This window comes from Psittacula echo (genome assembly GCF_963264785.1).
Source record: "Psittacula echo genome assembly, chromosome: 3".
Lineage (NCBI taxonomy): Eukaryota > Metazoa > Chordata > Aves > Psittaciformes > Psittacidae > Psittacula > Psittacula echo.
In genome coordinates this window covers 55,427,927-55,450,334 of record NC_137736.1, presented here as the reverse complement: position 1 = coordinate 55,450,334, position 22,408 = coordinate 55,427,927, and the positions used below count along the sequence as shown (strand labels likewise).

At 40.6% G+C, this 22,408-nt stretch overlaps 1 long non-coding RNA gene across 1 annotated transcript; it reads right to left on the bottom strand.

Moving 5' to 3' along the window:
* Positions 1-13,531: 13,531 nt before the first annotated feature.
* Positions 13,532-21,723, bottom strand: LOC308219178. Its single transcript, XR_013956462.1, has 3 exons — positions 21,543-21,723; positions 16,392-16,431; positions 13,532-13,561 (listed from the first exon to the last, which is right to left on the bottom strand). It is a non-coding gene; the product is annotated as an uncharacterized lncRNA (long non-coding RNA).
* Between the last annotated feature and the right edge of the window lie 685 nt (positions 21,724-22,408).

Sequence of the window (22,408 nt, the reverse complement as noted above, 5' to 3'; positions counted from 1 at the left end):
AGAGAATTGTTTTCGTGCCTTCTCGTTCGTGGTGCAATGGTGAATTCTATAGAAAGAGATTTTTCTGTTTTACTTATTTCGGTTATATAATCATGCTAATCAGTCTTTAGTCGTTTAGTGCCGGGAGAGAGAACTAAGCCAGTTACTGAGACCTCACCTTTCACTTCCCTTCTCAACTTCATTCATCCTACATGCTCCTACATGAGCATTCTACCAATACCTTGGGTTATGGGTTTTTTATTTTCACTGAAGTATAAACTGTCCTTTTATACCATGTTTGGAACGAAAAATCTCTACTGGGACCCAAAGTCAGAGCAAGCTATTTGCAAAACATCTGAGAATTGCCTGACATTGTGTGGAGGTCAGTGGAAGAGCTGGGGGGGAGGCTTTCTATTCTTGCGTGCACCTTTACAAAAACACTTCTGAAGTAAAGATTTAGATATTGGACATCAAAACAGAATCCATTCAATTTAAAATCATTTTCTCTAGCCAGCGGCAACACAACAGGACTTCAGGACTAATGGCTCCACTCACCCGTACCACTAGATAAACAGTTTTGCAGTGATGGAGATTGGCTCCAACAATCAAGCTGTCATTTAAAGAGCAGAAAGATGTCCTAGAAAAAAAATATGATAGGTCACGTGCAACGTGGGACAGATCGATACGACCAACAGAAAGCTCTACTGTAGTTCTATTGAAAGGATTAAGAGAGGTGTATTCTGCATGGAGTGATCTAGTTTTGTCTTCCATCTATCTCTTTTGAATGGTAAAGAGAGGTTAGACATGGTCACTATTAAACACTGTTACCCTTTAATTGCATTTATGTTTTCTTCTATAGATTTCTTTATTTTGCAGGAGTTATGTGTTTATGTTTGATTTGCTGCTCTGTTTCTGTGCAATAAGAAGTCAAACTGGCCATCTAAGAGAAATTAATCCCAAGCTCACTTGAGGAGCAGATAACTACCTCTGGTTATGCTGGATGCTGGCAATACATTGTACTTTCTGCTCTGTGTGGCAGAATGATGTTGGTGTTCCCTCATCAGGGCCCCCTTGTTTGAGCATTTTGCTAACAGCAAAAGGCAGCCTGTGTTTGAGCATAGTTGGAGGAAAGCTGAAACATGTGTGCAACAAATAAGGCATTGAAGAAAGTAGGTCAGGGCTGGTCATGGCAGAGCCACTTGTTTAAACAAATGTGCAGGATTACCAGGTTTTGAACAGATGAGTTCTAAGTGAAGCATGTTACTGGTCTGGGAAGCTTTGCTTAGCACAGCATCTCAGGGTCCTCACAAAGTACCTGTGTTTAATAGCAAATGTGCGGCCATTGTCAGGATGAGGTCTCAATAAATCTTAATAAGAGAAGACTGTTACTAAATAGGAGGCTGGATTTATTTAGAGCAAATAAAAGTTTGACTTTTAAGAAGTATAATGATTTCAGTTAATTAATATTAATAATTAATAATTTCATATAATGACCAGCAGAAAATTCCAGCATCATATAACCTATTGTGAGACTGAAAGAAAATATCTTTTTGATTATATATAGAAACCTTTCAGATTCAAGTTTGACCCAAGCATAGCACTCAGAACGCCTGATCTGTCTTTAAGGATTTTGTTATTATTCCTCTTCATTGCTATAGGCTGCACTGTGCTGCAGTAGGGGTGTGTTTTCTGAAATAGATATTCAAAAAGAAACCGTATTAGGATACACAGTACAAGCACTGAGCATTTTTCCAAAAGGATTGATAAAGAAGTCAAGAGAAGCGTATTTATGTTCTCTTCAAAGCACCATGTCCAAATCAGGTGAATGAAAGAAATGGAGTGGTGCAGCACAATCAGTAGCAGATTGGGATTTTGGCTGTGTGAATGATATTATTTTTCTCATCAAGAGCACACTGTTTTCCTTCTGAGCCCCAAGCACCTGCACTGGCTATATTCTCAGGCTCTCCCTTTCTATGAGGTGGCTCAGCTCTGGGTGCCAGGGTCAGGTGCAAGCTGAGGAGATACAGCCAGAAGGTTTGTGTAGCTGCAGCCTCCCGAGGAGCAGCATCCTGCAGTTCCTCACCAGTGTTTTGCGAAACAAGCACATTTTGCTGCACAGCAGAGCTTGTCACCCAGATTTTGACAAAGGTAGTCACAATAGCTTGACACTTTTAACTTATGGAAATCTCGGTAGTTAAGATTGACTTTCTGTCTTTTAACCACACTGTAGCAAAATACTGAATCATGGGTAAGAGAACATTCTCACCTGTTCAGGTGCGTGGACACTGGGAAGCTGGAGGGGAATTTTCTGCTGGAAAACTTCCACTGAATACCACTCATCTCTTAAATACAAGCTCTCAGTTGAGAAATTTTCAGATTTGGAGAGAGAGCTTATTGCTTTACACTGGGAAAATTGGCATGATGGTTCTGTCATGCCTAGCCAGGTGAATCTTACCAGCTGTGTTTTTTGCCTGCAGGACTTTGTCAGAGGCTTACCGTGTGGCACCAAGTGCTTCAGCTTTCTATGGTCTTGACCCTTCTCCTGCTTGCTTCTCTCTGGTATCTAGGCAAACAGGGTAAGTCTGTCATAACCTTAATTCTGTCTCTTGAAGCTTAAATCAGACTTACGGTCATCTCTTTGTGTAATGTCACCTTGAAGTACAGGCAGAGCTAGGGTGCACCAGAATCAGGTTCAGTTTTCTACTCTGCTGTGGGCTCCCAGGGTAGCGTTAAAGAAGTTACTTAGCCTGAAAGTGAAAACAGGGATAACTCCTCCCTCCATTAGAGTTAAGGCTCTCAGGATAAGTATGTAGAGGCTATGAGTGACCATATATGAGAGAAAATGGAGCCGATCGATACCACAGCGTAGGCTTCTGTAGCCATTAAGGCCATCCTGAAGGCAGGTGAGGGGAAGTTAGAAGTAAGATGTGCTCCTGAAGCTCTGGCTTTTTATGCTCTATCTGTAACAGGTTGTGGAAGCTACAGCTGCAGCCACTGGAACCTGTGCACGTTGCCCAGTGCTCCAGAACAGTCCTGGCCCATGGTGACAGGCCCAATAAGGAAAGGTCATATTCTGACCTGTGACACCTTTCTTACGTCAGCAGCAGGTTTGGGATGGGAAAAATTAAAAGCTTAAAAGTTCATACTGATCACAAATCATTCCTCTGGGGAAACATGCAGAGCAGAAGAGTATGGAAGCATGAAAGAAGCCTTCAGTGTTGGGGTGAGACACTCTTCTCACATTGCAGCAGTCTATACCAGTAGAAGTTTTCTTTTTACATTGGTGAAGCTAATCTAGGTAGTGTGTAAAATTAAACCTTGTCAGATAATGAGGCAAACTGATTTAAACACAGACATGAAATTGCTAGTTCTCATGTTTCACAGACACTGCATATTACTTATTTTAGGGCAAGGTATTACTTATTTTAGGACAAAGTAAAAACTAATAGTTTTTAGGGAATAATAGCAGGGAAAAAAACCTAATACAGCCAGAAGGTTTGTGTAGCTGCAGCCTCCCGAGGAGGGAGTGCTTTGTGCCCCTTTACTTTGTGCCCCTTTACTTTGTGCCCCTTTACTTTGGGCACAAAGGAGTACAGGTTTTAAGAAGTGAAAATGGAACAGATTTTCAGACTGTTCAAGTGTCTGCAAAAGGTTTTGCTGCAAAACCTGGAACTAGACAGATGATATTCAAACATAAAATAAAAATGACCTACCAGCATCAGATCTCAATGGTCTTGAAATGGTCAGATTTTTGTATCAAGAATAAATCTAGCAGGTAGGCTAAGCCTTACTGAAATGATCAATTATAGAAGTGTCCTGTTTGCTTTCATAAAGATAAAATTAGCAGGGTTTAATCACAGTCAAATTGATTAAATTAAATCACTCATTTATCTTAAACACAATGTAGTCTAACAGGAACTAGTTCAGACTTCTTCCTTCCGTGTCTATCTGGACAGTCTCTGCTAATTTCTGTAATTCTGATAATTGTCTATATTACATTGTTTTCCTCGTTTCCCTTTTGCCAACCATAGCCACTTAGTTAGCAAAAGCATTGACATTGCTGAGTTACTGCACATAATGTATAATTAGTGCAAGAGCCAGTAGCCTTAGAAATATGTACCCACCATTCTGTCCATTGCTTGCTCAGTACTTCACACAGGGTAATCTTTGTCCTTCCCCTTGTGTAGGCATTGGGAGACCTACCCCAAAACTTTGTGAGAATATAATACATGAAGTACAAAATCAAAAGAAGAATAGAAACTGGAACTGGAAGACAGCAGAAAATCAGGTTGCAAACATTTTCCTATTCCCATTTGTGTTATGCCTTTGTGTCTGCATGGTGAATTTTTCAGCTGAATCCTGCGCCATTCATGTCAGTGGACTTTTATCATTACTGGAGACAAGGTAAAGCACTTGCTGGAACTTTCTGATTTATGTATTGCTCTTAAATTCTTTACCTCCTCTGCTTCTCTATCTCCATAACCATTTCTCTGTTGGTTTGGTTATTTATGCTGACCCCAGTGATGCAGCATTCAGCTACCTTGAAAGTTTGCAGCTTGATCTCTCGGTAACGTGTTAAGCTAATGAAAACCTTGTACAGGCAGGTTGCTGAGTAATAGTAGCTTTGAAAACATGTAATAAGCTTTCTAGTTGGATACAAATGAATTCTATCAAGAGAAGAGGACTCTCAGCAGGGAAAAATACCCGCATAGTACAGTACTAATAATTCCTCAGGGTGCCTGCTGGGTTGGGTTTTTTTGGTCATTTCTTCTTGTCTGAGAGCTCCACCTAATGGGACCGAAAGGAAGGTTTCAACCTTTCAGATTTGGCGTTAAAACCCGTCTTCTTATTTCTATGCTGGTGTTTGTGTGTCTTCCTGAGAGAGGGTTCGAGAAGAGGTGCATCCTTTGACTTTTGGAGTAAAGGACAATTAGTGAACAGGAATTGTGTATTACGTTGTCTTCTATTTTAATATCAAAGAGTTTGAACATTGTGTGATTTCTTGTAAAGGCAAATTTAATATAGATAAACTAAATGTCTCCCAATTTTTGCGCTCAATTTGCTTAGCTGCAAGATCTGTTATCTTATACAGCTAGGATTTCTTACTTCTGCATACCAGTACTGCATATCACTGCAGCACTTTCTATGGGTACAAAATACAGCTTGCAAGATCAGGGTCCAAACCTGCAGAGAGAATATTATTAGACCATAGGACTACATATATTCACACAAACTAATGGGAGAAGGATATTATTACTGTTCTGAGGACATTGGTGACAAAGCATTCCCAAAGATGAAATTTCCACAGTTAATATTGCCACATGCAAACATTCAGAAATAATGAATGAGTGTTCCTTCCTCCCTGCCCCCACCAAAGTGATGCATAATCACAAAAATAATGAGCCTGGTTTTTATATTAAATTGATTCCAGATTTTCACATTTTTATTTTTAACAAAATAATGTTTTCAAGCTTTACACTGCAACAAAGAGGGGTAGAAATACCTCGTTTGTGCAGTGAAGGCTGAGATCTTCACACTAACCAAGACTCTTTAGTATCCAAGACCTGAGGAACATGATGTAGAACACCATTAGACTTGCAAACTATAACAAACAAGGCAATTATGTGTAATATTTTTAATATCATACACATATTACTGAGGAGGTATTATTTTGCCTCAGCACAGAGAATTAAATCAAATGAAAGATGTAGCAGGGGCAGCAAGAAAAGCAAAGCAACTTGGATCCTTGAAAAGGCAATGAAGCTGCTGTTTTTTGGGGTATCTGATACCTGGCAGACTAAGAACCATTTGCTCTTGAAAGTCTGAACATAAGCCAACAGAGGATGACAGGCTAGAAAGAGGGCTATGGGCACTAACAGGTATCTAAGGAAATAGACAAAAAAGCTATCAGCAGGCAGGCAGTTTCTCCCGATGTAGAGAGTGAGCAGCTGAGTCAGATGCTCTCTATTCAAGGTTGCAGTGAATGGCCGGCAGTCAGGTTAAAGTGTTATATCTAGACACTTGTGTTGTTTTAAATCTCATATAGGTATTCCAGGACTCATACAGTACTAGTATTATTGTATTGATATTGTTACAAATACTTTATTAGAAGCCCTGGTAAACTGCCTCAATTCAAACCGAAAACAAGTACTCCAGTAAAATCCCTGCAGGTCTGGGTAGAAAAGGTAAGGAAGCCTAGAGAAAGTTCCAACTTCTGAATGAAATTACTCCATTCTGGATATGTAAGTGAGAGAACAGATGGCAGAAAATGGTAGGTTCACATACTCTACCTAAATAATATATTCTGCTGCCACTGCTGGAGCTGGAATACTGCTTGGAGGGACCACTGGGGGGGGACCCAGCAGGGTGTTTTTCACATCCCTTATAAATCTTGTGGTTTGTACCCCTGGCTAAGAAGATAAATAAGGCTTTGCTCTGAAGGGGTTCCTTATGTGTCTGTAAATTTGTACTGGTCTGGGAAACTCAAAAATTACACATCTGGCTATACCTGCACTTTTACTGTGGTGAAGTAAACTCTTGAGGCTGGGAGTCTCCCAGAAGACCACTGCCCACGACTGCTTCTTCCCTTGGGCTAGGGGTGGCTGCTTGGCTCAGCCTTTCCAAACCTAAAAGCTGTGAGGAAGTAAGAGGCTACAAGGACCATGGGCTTTCTGCTTGGCAAGGAGGCATACCTGATCCCTAGAAATGAGTTAACTGACATCTACTTCTAGCAACAGACCAAGTTTGAACAATGCTGCGCTTCCTGTGCAGCATATTGTCTCCTGCACTCTTATGCAGAGTTCAGATGTCTGAAGCACATCTGAACTCCCTTTGAAATTAATGGAGGGAAATGGGCACTTTCTGGCATACCATTCATTTCAGAAAGCAACTTTAGCATAAGATGAGTCACTTGGTAGAAGTATCTGTAAATGACAAATGACAAATGAAGTCTAGACAGCTAGTTCAGATGTATATGTCCACCCTTGGTCTGATGAATCACACTCCAAATACCTACACCAGACTGCCACATACACCTGGAAGAACAGCATGACCATTTCGGGTGGCTGACTTCCAATTAGGTATAACAGAGAAGCCAGGGGATAAAGCGGTCTGTGCCTGGGAGGGAAAAAGCCTCAAGAAGTTTGTAGAGAAGGATACTGAGGAAAATAGCTGAGATTTACTTCTCAGTTTTTCTACCTCCCAAACCCATGAATTCTACTGTCAGTGACAGCTGGTTCATGAGGGACCGCAGTCAGGCTGATCCCTTTGCCGCGGCCCATAGGTTCCCCAAGACCCCGTGGAGCTCTCATCCTGAATTACCTGTGGCGTTTCCCTCGAGAAAAAGGCGGAGAGAGGTTTCTGTGGGAAAGGCAAGTGTGGTTGGCTGCAGTAAGATCCTGATTTGGAGCTCCAGCTGTAGTCCCATAGGGCATACATTAGAAGTGGCAGATGCTGCAGAACTCGTTTCATGTGATTCCTGTCATAGCTCATACTTCAGCGGAGCTGATTTGTGCTGTGCTGCACGCCTTGCTTTACATGCATTTCAATGTTTCTCTCCTTTCCCCTGCCCCAGCTACTCCTTCCCACACTGTTTTTCCCCATAGTAGTGTATCGCTGCCCAGCCTATGCATCATTGATGGGGTAGCAGAGTCTTTTGGAGTTGTGCTGCAAGAGAGAGGCAACAACTGAAAATGGGAATCAGCAGCAACTCAAAGGTACAGTTTTTCATGGGTCTCAAAGAAAAGATGGTTTAAGTTGCTCTAATCTTTTTACCCGCTTTTATTCTACCAAGGATCTAAAATCAGTAAATGCTGTAATTGTTACTTAAGAAAGAGGAGATGAATACAAGTGTGAAGTCAACTGAATTGTACAGATTACACTACTTGTTTCATCTTCTATTAATTGTTCATCCACTGTTGATTGATGTGAACGTTAGTTTAGCTGTACTGCTGCCCCTAGAGCTTTGCCTATGCTAGTAAGTTAAATATGCAGAGGGTTATTCCCTGGCAGAGGCAATGAACACCTGCCTGCACCTACCGAGCATTCAGACATTGACAGCAGGGAGGTTACATGCACCTGGTGTATTTGAACAGATCTGTGGCTTTGGTGACCCCTGAACCATGACTGCAAATTCTTTGGGCACCCGGTCAGGCTAAAGCAATGCCTTGAAACATTCCCAAAGTGTGCTTAACGTGACCAGCACAGATGTGGCCTCAATGTCCAGCCCAGTGTGATTGTCACCCAAGTGCCCTGCTGCAGGGTGAGGCAGTAAAGGGCTGCTTGGCAGTAAGCAATCAAGAACCCTGGAAGCAGTTGTTACTATTACTTCTTAACCTAGGTATTCAGCTCATGAATTCGGAATTTATGAAGGTTGAGCCTTGATAAATAAGTGACACTTTAAACAGAAGAAAAAATTGTGAACATTTCTTTTGTATTGATCAATTATATAAAAGCATCCAATCTTACAATGAAATATATAAGCATTTGAGAATGTCTGCAATAAACTATGAACAACTCTGCCAGTTACTTATGGAAAAGGTGCATGTTTGGAATTGTGTGTCTGCTCAGATGAATATTATATATTTTTGCATAAACTTAGAATTGGAAGAATTTTGTGATTCAGCTGATTAAAAATAACATTACTGAAACACACGTCTGTTAACTAATTTCTTATTTCTCCTAAGCCAATAGCTTTGTAGGCTGATCCTTTAAATTATTTGGGGAGTATCAACTATGCCGAAGACAAAAATTGTCTGCCATGAGAAGTTAAATTATTTCTCTGGCTTAAGTCCAGAGACAATATTTTAAGTTTGAAACATGCAGAAGAGTTGGTAAGATCCGTGCACCACCCCTCCTTAACTGCCCACTGTGAACATCTCTCGAGAGAGCTTCAAGGGTTTTTGTATGTGATATCAGGAGGTAGACAGTCCTACAAATTAACTGAAGAGATGGTTTTGGAGCTATATGCTATCTCCAACTGCCAAGTTGGATTCCAGTGTATTTCAGAAGGTCACCTGAGAGCATTGCTTAGTATGTATGAAAGAGTCCAAAGTAGGAAAATGCAAACAAATCACAGTCAAAATTTAAAACATTTTGGATAAAACTGAGGATTCTTCTGCTTCCTGCCAAACTAAAAGTTGAAAAGAATATTGCTGACTGGAAAAATGAAACATCCTTCATTTAGAACAAAGGGTTTCATTAGTTTATGTGGCATTTCTAGAAAAGACATGGAATTTTGAATTTAACTTTTTTTTTTTTTTTAATAAAATCAGCAACTTAAGGTGCTGTTTGCATGCATTCAGTGACTGAAGTCATTGACTCAATCATGTGATTTCTCCTCTTGAGGATTACTAAAATGCTTAAGGTCTGATGTTCTTCCCATGCTGCAGTGCAGGTTACTTTGAAATTTCTTAAATTTCAGTCCCACTCCCATTTGTTTTTTTACCAGAAGCAAATCAATTCTTTGATGGGAACTTCCATGAACTCTGAAATTGGTGGTTCTTTTCCCGCTGGTGTAGCACTGGGAACACCACCAAAGATCTCATTTTACTGTCATTGCCTTCAGAAGCATGTCTCCCACTGACTTTACTGATAGCAAGATGAGGTGTTGCTACAGAATACCAAATTCTCTTACAAAAGCAACATCTGTGCTTACTTAAATGGAAAATTTTCCTGCTAATGGAGCATAGGATTGAGCCCAGTAAGATGATTGCAAGAGCATGTTTTTCACCTTGATGAAAATAGAAATGATGGAATAGCTTTCCTTAGCTTTTCTTTTGTAAATAACTTCCTATACTGCAATGATATTTACTTTGGGAGTATAATGTAGCAAGCCAGAAATTGTGGAATGTAAATATTAGAGCCTAGCAGTCTGATTTACTTTGAATGTATGACAGCAATTGCCTAAACTCTTCCAACTTCCTAGACACATCAGGAGTGCTCTTAATTATACAGTCTTTAAAATAAAAGCAACAAGTCTGTCTAGTGCTGTACGGATATAATTTTGGTAGCTAGATGATTGCAAGATATTACTCATACTGTTATTCTTATCGTTCTTACCTTGGGATAAGATCATGGATTCATATTCTGTAGTTGTGCTTCATAAAGAACTGGCTGGATGGCCGCACACAAAGAGTTGTGGTCAATGGCTCGATGTCTGGCTGGAGACCGGTAACGAGTGGTGTCCCTCAGGGATCGGTGTTGGGACCAGTCTTGTTCAACATCTTTGTCGCTGACATGGACAGTGGGATTGAGTGCGCTCTCAGCAAGTTTGCCAATGACACCAAGCTGTGTGGTTCGGTTGATACACCGGAGGGAAGAGATGCCATCCAGAGGGACCTTGACACGCTTGTGAGGTGGGCTGATGCCAACCTGATGAAGTTTAACCATGCCAAGTGCAAGGTCCTGTACCTGGGTCGGAGCAATCCCAGGCACAGCTACAGGTCGGGCAGAGAAGAGATTCAGAGCAGCCCTGCAGGGAAGGACTTGGGGGTGTTGGTCAATGAGAAAATGAACATGAGCCGGCTTCAGTGTGCACTCGCAGCCCAGAAAGCCAACCGTATCCTGGGCTGCATCAAGAGGAGTGTGACGAGCAGGTCAAGGGAGGTGATCCTGCCCCTCTACTCTGCTCTCGTGAGACCTCACTTGGAGTATTGTGTGCAGTTCTGGTGTCCTCAACATAAAAAGGACATGGAACTGTTGGAACAAGTCCAGAGGAGGGCCATGAGGATGATCAGGGGACTGGAGCACCTCCCGTATGGAGACAGGCTGAGAAAGTTGGGGCTGTTCAGCCTGGAGAAGAGAAGGCTGCGTGGAGACCTCATAGCAGCCTTCCAGTATCTGAAGGGGGCCCACAAGGATGCTGGGGAGGGACTCTTCATCAGGGACTGTAGTGACAGGACCAGGGGTAGCGGGTTCAAACTGAAACAGGGGAAGTTTAGATTGGATATAAGGAAGAAATTCTTTACTGAGAGGGTGGTGAGGCACTGGAATGGGTTGCCCAGGGAGGTTGTGAATGCTCCATCCTTGGTGGTGTTCAAGGCCAGGTTGAATGAAGCCTTGGGTGACATGGTTTAGTGTGAGGTGTCCCTGCCCATGGCAAGGGGGTTGGAACTAGATGATCTTAAGGTCCTTTCCAACCCTAACTATTCTATGATTCTATGATAGTTACTTGCTACTGTTACTATTATAATTATTAATAGATCAGTAAAAGATGCTGCCTTGTGCAGTAGTTGTATGGTGTGCTTAGAAGAGGCTTCTGAATAGAGACATGATGCAAATATTTCTTTTTACTGCCTGAACATTAAAGAGAACAGCAGAATTTGGAGGGGGGAGTGGAGAGGAGACTGAGAATGGTTAGACCCTGGATTAAGTACATTACTATAGAAGCCTACAAGGTGAGAATTTCTTAGGGAAACTAATGGGGTTTCACTAATGGCTTTCATGGATTTAGAGGAAATCTAACAGCAAACGCCACTGGAAGAAAGAGACAGGGGAGCCCAGCCAGCTTTGTCTGAGTCCACCCTCATGCAATAGGTTTCCCAGAGAAGCTGTGGATGCCACATCCCTCACAGTGTTCAAGGCCAGGCTGGACGGGGCTTTGAGCGACCTGGTCTAGAAGAAGGTGTCCCTGCCTGTGGCAGGGCATTGGAACTGGATGATTATAAATGTCCCTTCCAGCCCAAACCATTCTGTGATTCCATGATTCTATGTCTCCCCCTAAGCAGAGCACTCATCCAGTTGACTCCTGAGTCACATTCCCCAAACACCTGAGATGAGATACAGCTCCCAGCAGTGGTTTCTTTCCTGCTCCATGCCTCAATGCACATGCTGGAAATGGATCTTTTGACCTGCTGGTCAGTCATACTCAGCATCTCAAGTCACAGAGTACAGGGAGAGCTTTGGGCCTTGCCCTGAAAGGCACATTCCTCAGCAGTGGTAGAACTCCTTTCTGTCACGGAGGACACTGTGCAGCTCCTGCGGTCATGCCTCCTTTCTTGGAGAGGGGGATCCCTCAGGCTGCAGCAGCTTCGCTGCATGGAACAGCTGCTGCATATATTGGTGGTAATTCAATTCTGCAGAAGACTTCGGTCTTGATCAAACTATTTTTGGGACACAGAAGACGGCTATGTCTGGTTTTGATGCAGTAGATGGCAACTGTTAACACGGAGGAGGGCTTGTGTTTCTGGGATTGTGTTTCAGGGTGACAAGTTTTTAGCTTCAGCCCAGATGGGCACGCTAGTTTTGATACAAAAGCACTTAGATTCAATTAGGACAAACTATAGGAAATCATTAAGAGCTCAAAGATTTCTAAATTAGATCTAGCTGAAGGGTGAAACATATGTTTTCACATAGCAGGCACAGCAGCTACTAGAGGAGGTCTCGGGGGAGCACTCCAGGTCCCTGCTAGTAACTCCCTTCTGACAGGAGGAAAAGAAGTTTAGCTGTCTTGAGATGTTATATAAGATCAAAAATGGGGTTAGGATGAAATTACAATTACAAAGTGCTAATTGAGCACAGTCACAGTGAGTGCTGTTGCTAATTAGAAAGGGACATGGATGCCTGTGTACTAGTCTCCCTCTCAGGATGGGATTTGCTCCAGTTCAGGTTTTTCACATCACTTTATTTCCACTCAAAGCAGCTACTAGCAGGTGGAGAGGTATATGGCTAATACAATTTCCCATCTTGGCTTTTTAACTTAAAATACTTTAGGAAGAGGAGGGCTTACCAGCATGCAGTATTCTTCCATTACATATTATTCAGGTTAAAACACTGCTTTATTGTAACTTAGTGCTCATAGGTGGAAAGTGTCCTGCAATTGTACATAGGTGCATCAGAGCTTGAATGCTTCCAAGACAAAAGAAACACAAAGCAGAAAGGTTGTTGGCCAGGCAACAATTAAAGAATATTAACAACAATATTAAATAATTATTTCAGCTGTATCCAGTATGGAGTATTTAGCTTCCCCTCTTTTTTATATACTTTTAGTAGATATTAGTTCTGTTCTATATAGTATAATATACTTGAACAACAAAATAAAAACCCCTGCAAAACTAATTGTTACCTTTCTAAAGCTCTTTATGCTTTTATTTCTCTTATAATGTAGATGCTGTAAAAGATAATCATATGCTATTATGAACGATTCATTCATATTTGTACAGTTCTTTAAAAAGGTAGGAAATGGCTGAGTTCTTATTGCAATTTTTGGCTATTTTTACTATTCTAGCACAGAGTAGACAAAGCCACTTGCTAAATAACAACACCTCTCTACTAAAAGCAGAAAATGGGAGGAAGAAAAGCTTGCATTAGAGGGCTAGTAGCTACTGAGGAAAAAAAATAAATCACAGCACAGTTTCACCCACTATTATTTAGTTTGAAATAAAACTAAAACCCTTAACCATGTCTGGGCTTCAGTAACATATGCACTTACTTAAGTATTATGTGTATTTAGGTATGCACAAAACTGAAGCATGTGTTATGTGCCACCACCTGAGAACGAGACCTATGAAAATCAGTGGATATTGACACTGACCTGGAAGGAGGCGAAAGTGGGAGGAATTTCACTGGCTGGCATCATTCACACCTTGAGTTTTCCAATTCAGTAACGTGAAAAACGTTAGACAGAACAAGAACACAATAAATAACTGTTAACCATTTATATAATTTCTACCAGTTCATTTTCTTCCTGGTATTATAGGTCTCCATTGCAGTTTTTTTAGTGCACATCCCATAATTATGATTTATTTCCACCACCTCCTTTTATAAATCATGCTTAAAAAATAAGGAACTGTTTATCCTTTTGTTGAAATTACACGGTTTAGAGAGTGGAGATTGCTTGTAAAAGGGGTGCTATGAATTCATTCGAGTGATTACTGAATGGCAGAAGGACATTGATACATTTGCCAACAGTTTTTATTTCCATCAGTACTTGTAAGCATCAAATATTTCTAAATTATTAAATCAATATTGTAAAGAAAAAATGCTGTGCAGCTCAAGGAAAAATGAGACCAGCTTCTTCTATCATAGGCTGATTTAACATAGCGCTGGTTGACTGCAGCTCTTCCCAGGAAGAAAACTGAATATAACAATGTAACAATGATACCAGAGACATGACCAGAATGAAGTTTTCTAGATATGTATCTCTAAAAGCACCTTGAAGCACAAGCCATAGACCAAACTGTGACCTGATTAACAGCTAAATAAAGTTTGGAGACTGTTCCAATCCTAAAGAAATTAGGAAATATATATGCTAGAGAGGATACAGCAAGGCTATTAGACTCAAATAGACCTCTTTATGGAATGCTTTGCAAGACAAACGTATGTAAGATACATTTTTGACTATGCTAGGCCAAAAAGAGGTGACAAAAGAACATGCAAGACAGGCATGGTGGAAGAACAAATGCTGCTTCCTGCAGGAGAAGGGGTCCTTGTCTGCATGTGGCTTCATGCCTGAAGCCTGGAGAGCTGGTCCTAAATGCACTGGCCCTTCTGAGTGTTTCTTGAAAGAACTTTAGGATTCTTTCTAAAAGACTAAAAATAATGGAAATTTTCTGTAGCAAGTTTCTTTTAGGAGACTAAGTAATGGTACATATTCAAGCATCATCAAAGTATATCAACGTAAATAGCTGCCTCGAGACCTTCAGAATTTATCTGCTTGCCTATTATAATTTCCAGAGAGGTAGGAGAAAAAACAGGTTTCTTTAAACCAACTCAAGCAATGCTAAGTAAAGGAAACATTAGGCAGAAGTGTAATTATGAACTTGATCATATTACTCCAAAAATATATTGATTAAAAATATATAAAGTTAGAACAGGAGATCAAAACAGGCAACAAAATAAATCAAAACTGTAGGTAAATGTGACTGCTAATGTCTTCATATGTTTGTAAGAGTTACACATTTCCTTTTTGTCCTATCAGAGAAACAAGCAAAGAAAACTAACTGTCTTAATTTAATCACCACATTAAAGAGTTAGGATTTTAAAGCTCATAGTTTTTCTCACAAGCTGGACAATGAATTGAATTATTGGACAGCATGGGAGGATTTGGCTCTAAATGCCAGGCAATTTGTGGAGGTGAGAGAACGATGATTTTCTGAACTTAGTTATTTTGTATCCTGTACTGATCTCTTGCTAATCTCCTTTCCTATCGTTTTAATGCCACCATATGTACTCCAAGCAGTGTGCTCAGTATCTGTAGCAAGATCTTGGAGCATCATGCAGGTGAAATATTTTCAGGTTTGATTTTTAAGGAGAGACGAGGTTTTAATGAGTTGCCCCTAGATGGCACTCTCTAAGGATATAACTGAAAGCACTGCAGTAAATCCTCCTCCACATCGGCTTTACGCATTTTTCTAGCCAATTACTCCAAACTCGTTGTAAAATGAGGACAAAATTACAAATTCCTTCTTCCGCAGCAATCGAGATAAAGGGAAAAAAACAAACAAACAAACAAACCAACCCAACCAACAAACAAACTAATATTCCCAGTGCTTTGCACACCAAATGAGGTTGGAAAGTTCTGCTTCCAAGGTCAGTCTGCAATAATCTTTGCTCATCATCACATGATCACTGATGACTCCTTTCTTTTTTTAATCTTTGTTTATTTACAGATGGTCCCTTCTGAATACTATCTTGCTGCTGGCATAACTGCAACATGTATTGCTGAGCTACAGTTTTGTTGCTACAATCCCGCAGCTGGAAGGAAAGCAACTCACTAACAAAAGTTTCCTGCCACTATTGTATGTCTTCTTTTCTTTGGAAAGATAATATTAATCGAGAAGATTACTTGATTTCTTGTTTCTGGCACTTCACCAGCCCCGGAAGGTTGTTTTTTTTTTTCTATCCCCAGTGGTGAAGGTGTTATATTTCTAGGAATCCTTCACTTTTCTATCACCCTCTGAATGCCTAGCTCTCAAGCAGAATGCCAGAGCCGCATACTTCCAGCCAAAAGGATTAAAAAAGGATGTGTATTTTTATGTTCAGCCTGAATTTTGAGCATAACCTCGAGGACTATGTATGGGACTGTAAGTTCATCCTCATGCATGCGTGGCTGCATTTCCTGATGCCCCAGGACATGCCCCAAGTAAAGTGGCTGTTCGGGGACAGGCAGGCACCGTGCACTCACTACTGGACCCGAAACCCTCGCTCAGAAAAGTGAGTCTGCAAGATCCCTTCATGCCTCATAAGATGCAGCGTGTTCTGAGTAAAGTTATAAGGCCAGATGTGACTACATAAAGTGAGATCTCCAGAAATCTAAACTTTTTAGGCTTATTTTCATTAGCAGGCTTTGAAAAAACAGAACTGAATGGTTATGTACAATGGCTGCTCTATCTTTTATGCAATACATGACACAGCGATTGAGAAGAAAAGAAGGGAAACAAAGTCTGCCATTTCTATGAAAAATAGAAACAAACCTTTATTTGCAGATAACTTCATCCAGTGGTATTTTGGAGGCTAGAAAGGAACACAAAACAGAAAGCAACAACTGTCACAACTGTTTGCCATAATCTTGCAAAAATGGTGTTAGAAAGGGAATCTCATTACGAAAGAGTGAAAGGCAGATGCAAGATTGATTTCTTTTGAGTTCAGTTCACTGTCAACGCAGCATGGAAGCGTCACCAAAAACAGAAAAAAAGAAAAATAATGCTGTTTCAAGGCCTGGGCAGGATCTGTAGGACTTCAGAGAGCTGACACACATGTCTGCGGCCGGATTCGTGATAGCCCTCTGACCAGAAGTCCACATTGCCCAGAGGACTGCAGGCTATTGTGGGCTATCCTAGTATGGATGTTTCATAGTTGCTTCCTTCCAATGAGGACAAGTCTTTCTAATTTTGTAAGGAATTGATAAATATCTTTTAAACACACTTCCACTAGCAGCTCCTGACACTGGGAACCACTAGGAATTATCAGAGGCTTTGGTCAAAATGGGGAAGAAGCATGACAACAAAAGACAATAGGGTTAAAGGTACACATAGTTCTACTAGAGAACCTTGAAGTCAAACAAATGGAGAAAACCCCCACATGAACAATACTGTGATTCTGTGATCCCTGTCATGCGTAAAGGTGGACTCTCAACTGTTAAAGTCAGTAAACAGGTTCTCAGGATCAAGCCACTGAAAACAAAGACTAATGCAGTGATATGTTTAAAATAATTGAAATATGCTTAAATAATGGATGCTCCAGCCTGTGTATTGCATTTGATCAGCACATTTTCCCTCTTTTTCGCTTGCAGAAAGCCTGACTGCTCTCTCTTGAGAGGCAAATAATTTAGACTGTGTCTAGGAGAGGTGAGATCTAAGAGAAATAGCTATCATCAGCTTGATAGAGCATGAGACAATGTGGCACATTAGAGCTGTGGAGCTTTAAAATCGCTGTCTGATTATTAGTTTGGAGATTCATTCTGTCTGTGCTACCATAAAAAACAAATTTCTATAAATATGTGGTAAAAAGGGTGGAATTTTTTCTTCATATAATACCTGCTTTATGCTCCACTGGAGCCAACTGGAGTCACTGAAGTATCAATGCATTGTTACAATGCTGGTTTTAAAAAGTATTTCCATAAAATCTGAAATTGTGTATGCCTGTAATTATTTTATCATCAAAACCTGTAAGGGAATATTAATACCCTACTTCTTGCAAATTGCAGTTGAAAACCAAGAGCTATTCCTTCCATTGCTAATATAAAGTGCTCTTAAAAAAATCAGGCTGCAGAGGTTTCAGTGGAAGGGTTTTCCCTGAGTTCTTCTGCATCTTAGTTGCTCCTTGGTCAAATGGGAAGGACACCATCTCCCCATCCCACAGGAAAAATGTGTCAGTAAATTCACTCTGTCTCCTGAAGCACTCATATCAAGGAACATAGGAGGAGTCACAGAGAACACAGAGTATATTGTGCAAGCTGAGCTGGGATAATAAAGAGTAAACAAGGCAAGAGGCTTCTACAGAGCAGCAGGATGACAAAGGAAGTAGCTGCTTGGGAAGTAACTGTCCTTTCTGGGCACAGACTGATACACAAGGACCACTGGGGGAAAAAAAAACTCTCTAAGACTTACATCACGCTACAGATTCACAAAAGGCACAAGTCTGTGTTAAACAGCTGCAGAAACATGCACTCCTAGTGTATCTTTACTTTTGAGACAGTAATTTTGTAACCTTACCAAAGTACCAATAACAATTTGGTTAACATTACTGAAAACTGTTGTGTTATTCACACAGACAAAAACTGCAGTCTTCTTAAACTGCAAATATTAGCCTGATTAAAATAAACTTTAAATTTTCAGCTGTGTTTATCCTGTAAGTCCAAAAAATTAGCATTTTCACCTGTTACAAAGATGCTCACAGCCTTGCACCAAAAAAGTTGTGCACTGTCTTTTGCTGCTCTGTGATTATTAATGTAAGTGCATGAAGACTTTGGATAGTTCTAAAGGAAAATGTGATAAAACACACTGAAAATTTATTTAGCCAGTTCCCAGCCCTTACCTATATGCTTCCCCGTGGTGAGTCACTAAGAATCTCTTTTCTGTCTCGCATCAAGGACTAGTGGAAATTACGTTTTACAAAAAGAGGAGAACAGCAACTGTGAGTGGCACTACAGCAGGAGACATCTATTAGTATAGCTCTGTCCCGTTATTTGTGACACTTCCCAAGCCTGACCCAACCACCTCAGTGTCATATTCATTGACAAAGGACTCAGTAATAAAAGCTCACAAAACGCACCATTTCATTTCTTGCTTTTACTCATTAATGGCATGCAAAGGAATATCCTTATTAGATATTCTTACAAATGGCCTATTGAACTGTAGGGAGGGAAACATTCACACAGGGAACTTGGCATAATGCCCAGTCCTTTCTGTGCTTTCCCAATGAGCTCCAGAGAGAATAAAGCATTTTGTGGTGCCACAGAGGCCAAGGTTCAATGTCAAAACATAAAATAAACTTTGTCTATAGGGAGATGCAGGCAGGTTCCTAACTGTATGTGGAATCTGCAGATCTTTTTTATTTTTATTTTTTTTCTTTAACTAGAAAGGCTTTTAGTGCCTTTCAAAGGAGAAGAGTGAGTAAAGTAACACCCCTTCTTCCTGGAGTAGTTACTTGGTCTATAGAAAGCTTAAGTTCAGATATACTCCTCACAACACTTATATCTCAGGAGTGCATCCCGGCCAGTGAGATATACTTATGTGAGGTTCTCTCAAACTCTTTTGCTAAAGCTTATTTAAAATTTCACTGGATAAGATGGAGTCAGAGCTAGAGTGATGCAGAAGCCTTCACCCTGCATTTGCTGGAAGCACTTGGGCTCTCTTTTCTGAAGACAAGGAACTTCAGTCATCTCATATGTAGTATAAAACCCACCAAACTTCAGAAGATGACAATGAGAGTATTATCATGAAAGGATAGCCTCCTGCACACTAATGAGAGCTTTGCAATGCAGGTTAGAAATGTTGGTTCAACTTCCTTTGACTAGTCTTCAGACTGCATCGTAAGAAAAGTCAGAGAAGGGATCAATCACCAGTGCCTTTTCTTCTCCGGTTTCCAGCATATTAAAAAGCCAGTATGAAAAATGTTCCATTTCTGGTAGACAGCATTTTTTCCTTTTGTTGGCCCACAGTTCTTTTGCTTTCCTGGCATCCACTGAAAGGCCAAGACTGTCCTTCTACTTCAGTTCCTGGATCCCTCACTGATTTTGTCTAACATCTGCAGCATTTCTATGCCTCAGTTTCTCCATATAAAACACTGTCCTGAGCTATCAGTAGCTGCAAAATGAGAAGAAAAGAATTGAGGATACAGGAATTTGGGAGAGTTGGCAGGGCTGCACTTCTCAAAGTTTTATTTCAAAGCTTTATTTATATTTTTAAAAACTTGCCAGTCTGTCCAACTCATTGGTAGCCCAAAGGAATACCCTGAAAAACTGAGGTATTTTCATATGAAATATAAACTGTGAGGCCAGCTGGAAGGAGGTATCATTGTGCATTCTAAACTAAAGACAAAGAAGGGAGAAAGAAAACACTACTGATACACTTATCAAACAATTAGCTATAAAAACACTTAGAGTAGTAAGTTATATTGTTTGCAGTGGCCTAGATACATTTTCTTCCACTGGAAGTAAAACATTTTTTAAAATTCACCCTTACTCCAGCCAGAAGCAGTTGTGGTTTGTAAGACTGGAAAAGCTAATTTTGGAAGGAAGAGCTGTGAGTCTTCAGCATGAAGCCAGTTACAATTTGGAAAGCAGAGGCTGAATTATGGAGGAAGTGGGGTTTTCTGCTGTTATTTTTTTCATTAAATCTCTAGTGTGTAGAGTTGTATCAGGGCAGCCACCACTCAAAAATGACTGAGCCCTGAAAAGATGAAAAGGACTGCTGCATACACTCTTTTGCATGTTAGTATCAGCTTCCTCTGCAAAGTTTCTACTTTGCAGCTTCATCACAAACTTTCACACTGGGTTAAATTTTGGCATAATTCAGAGCAAGATAAACCAGGTATTAATGAAAAGGAAGATTCATCAACATGATAATGGGCAGCTAATGCTGCTGGTGGTTAACCAGAGCAGGGGAAAGAAGAGGAAAAGAAATGCTATTAGCAGAAGACTTTGGCTGTTTTTCATTTCTTCTTAGACCTATTCCTTGGAATTGCAGTTCCCAAAAGAAATAAGTTAATCACTCTTTATCACTGTCAACAAGACCAGTTGCTTTAGTGGTTACCTTAGTGTCTAGATATCAAAAGCCTTGTGAGGTTGTAGCATACCAGTTTTTACCTGCAACCAAGTTTTGCTTATAAAGTGAATTAAATGATAATGCCAGACTCAAAGGCTGAGTACAGGTGAATTTGTATATCCGTAATTTGGACCTATCCATAACAAATGTTAGTGGAGCAGATCACCTTTTTCCCCAAGTGAAGAATTCACCTCTGTTAAGCTCGGTCTAGCTACATCTCTGCTGTTGCCAGATAGTATAAAAAAAAGCTCTTATAAAAAAAACCCAACATTGTTTCCCTTGGCAATATACATTCATTACAGTGCTTGCACAGAACTCTGATTGTGTGCCTTTCAGTCTTCATGCGTTCTCCGAGGAGTCAGGATTAGTGTTGACATGACATCTCAGCTAGCTTGGTTGCCAGTCCGTTATTACAGATTCTATGCTGCACCTGAGACAAGACTGCATGTCTTATTAACCACTGGCCTTGTGATGCGTGCCAGAAAAGTCATAACTTTTGTATTTATGAAACAAAGAACAATATCATTATCTTGTTGTCGTGGTTTAAGCCCAGGCCGTAAATCAGAACCATGCAATCCACTTCCCCCCCCCACCTTTCTTCCCTCTGCTTCTGGAGGGACGGGGAGGAGAATCAAAAGAATGCAGCTCCCACGGGTTGAGATAAGAACAGTTTAATAACTAAGGTATAACACAAATCACTACTGCTACCACTAATAATAATAATGACAAAGGAAATAACAAGGCAAGAGAATACAACCGCTCACCGACCGGTACCTCACCCCCACCCTGCAGTGATCCAGCCCTTCCGGGAACTCTCAGTTCTACATCCTGGGCATGACGTGCTGTGGTATGGAATACCTCTTTGGTCAGTTTGGGTCAGGTGTCCTGTCCCTGCTTCCTCCCACCTTCTCCTCCTCCCTGGCAGAGCATGAGACTCACAAAGTCCTTGGTCAGTCTAAACATCGGTGTTATCAGCTTTGTTCTCAGGCTGAAAGTCAAAAACACAGTGCTGCAACAGCTACTAAGAAGGAGGAAAAATAACTGCTACTGCTGAACCCAGGACACTTGTCCTGGAGTTCTCTCATAACAAGATTTTGCTGTACAAAATTCTATTGTTTCCTCCCTCCATCACTCTTTCAAAGCCTTACCTAACAGGCCACTAAAGTGATTTGTATAAAGACTTACTAACAGCTGTTTCCTTGCTATGATTTTCCTGTTACGGCTGTGGAGTGCAATAACTTTCTGTAAAATAAAAGAAAAAAAATTATAATTTTTCAATGCATCCTCACTCCTCATACAAGCCATCATTAATTTTTTATCAGGTAGGTCCTACAACTGCCAATAGAGACAAATGTAAAGACAATGAAGTTGTCACCTAATTCTGAGGCCTGTTTGCTTCTTCAGCTCAAGGAAAAATTACCTGGCTATAAATAGAGTTTTATTCATATTATACACAGGACAGGCAGTTGTAGCTGAATTACAATAAAGCCTCAGTAAGGACACTAGGTTAGACACAAGCATGAGTTGTTTGTTCCCCCTAATGATGTTATAGCACATATATACTAATACAGTGTAACAAGTGAACATTTCTGCACCCCCAGTGCTGAAGCAAGAGTACATGCAAAACTAGCGGTTTTCATTACAGTCTTAAATACTCAGGCTTTGCCTGTCCAGATTGTTGTAACCTTCTTTTTACATATTCAAGTTATGTGACCTCTGTACAA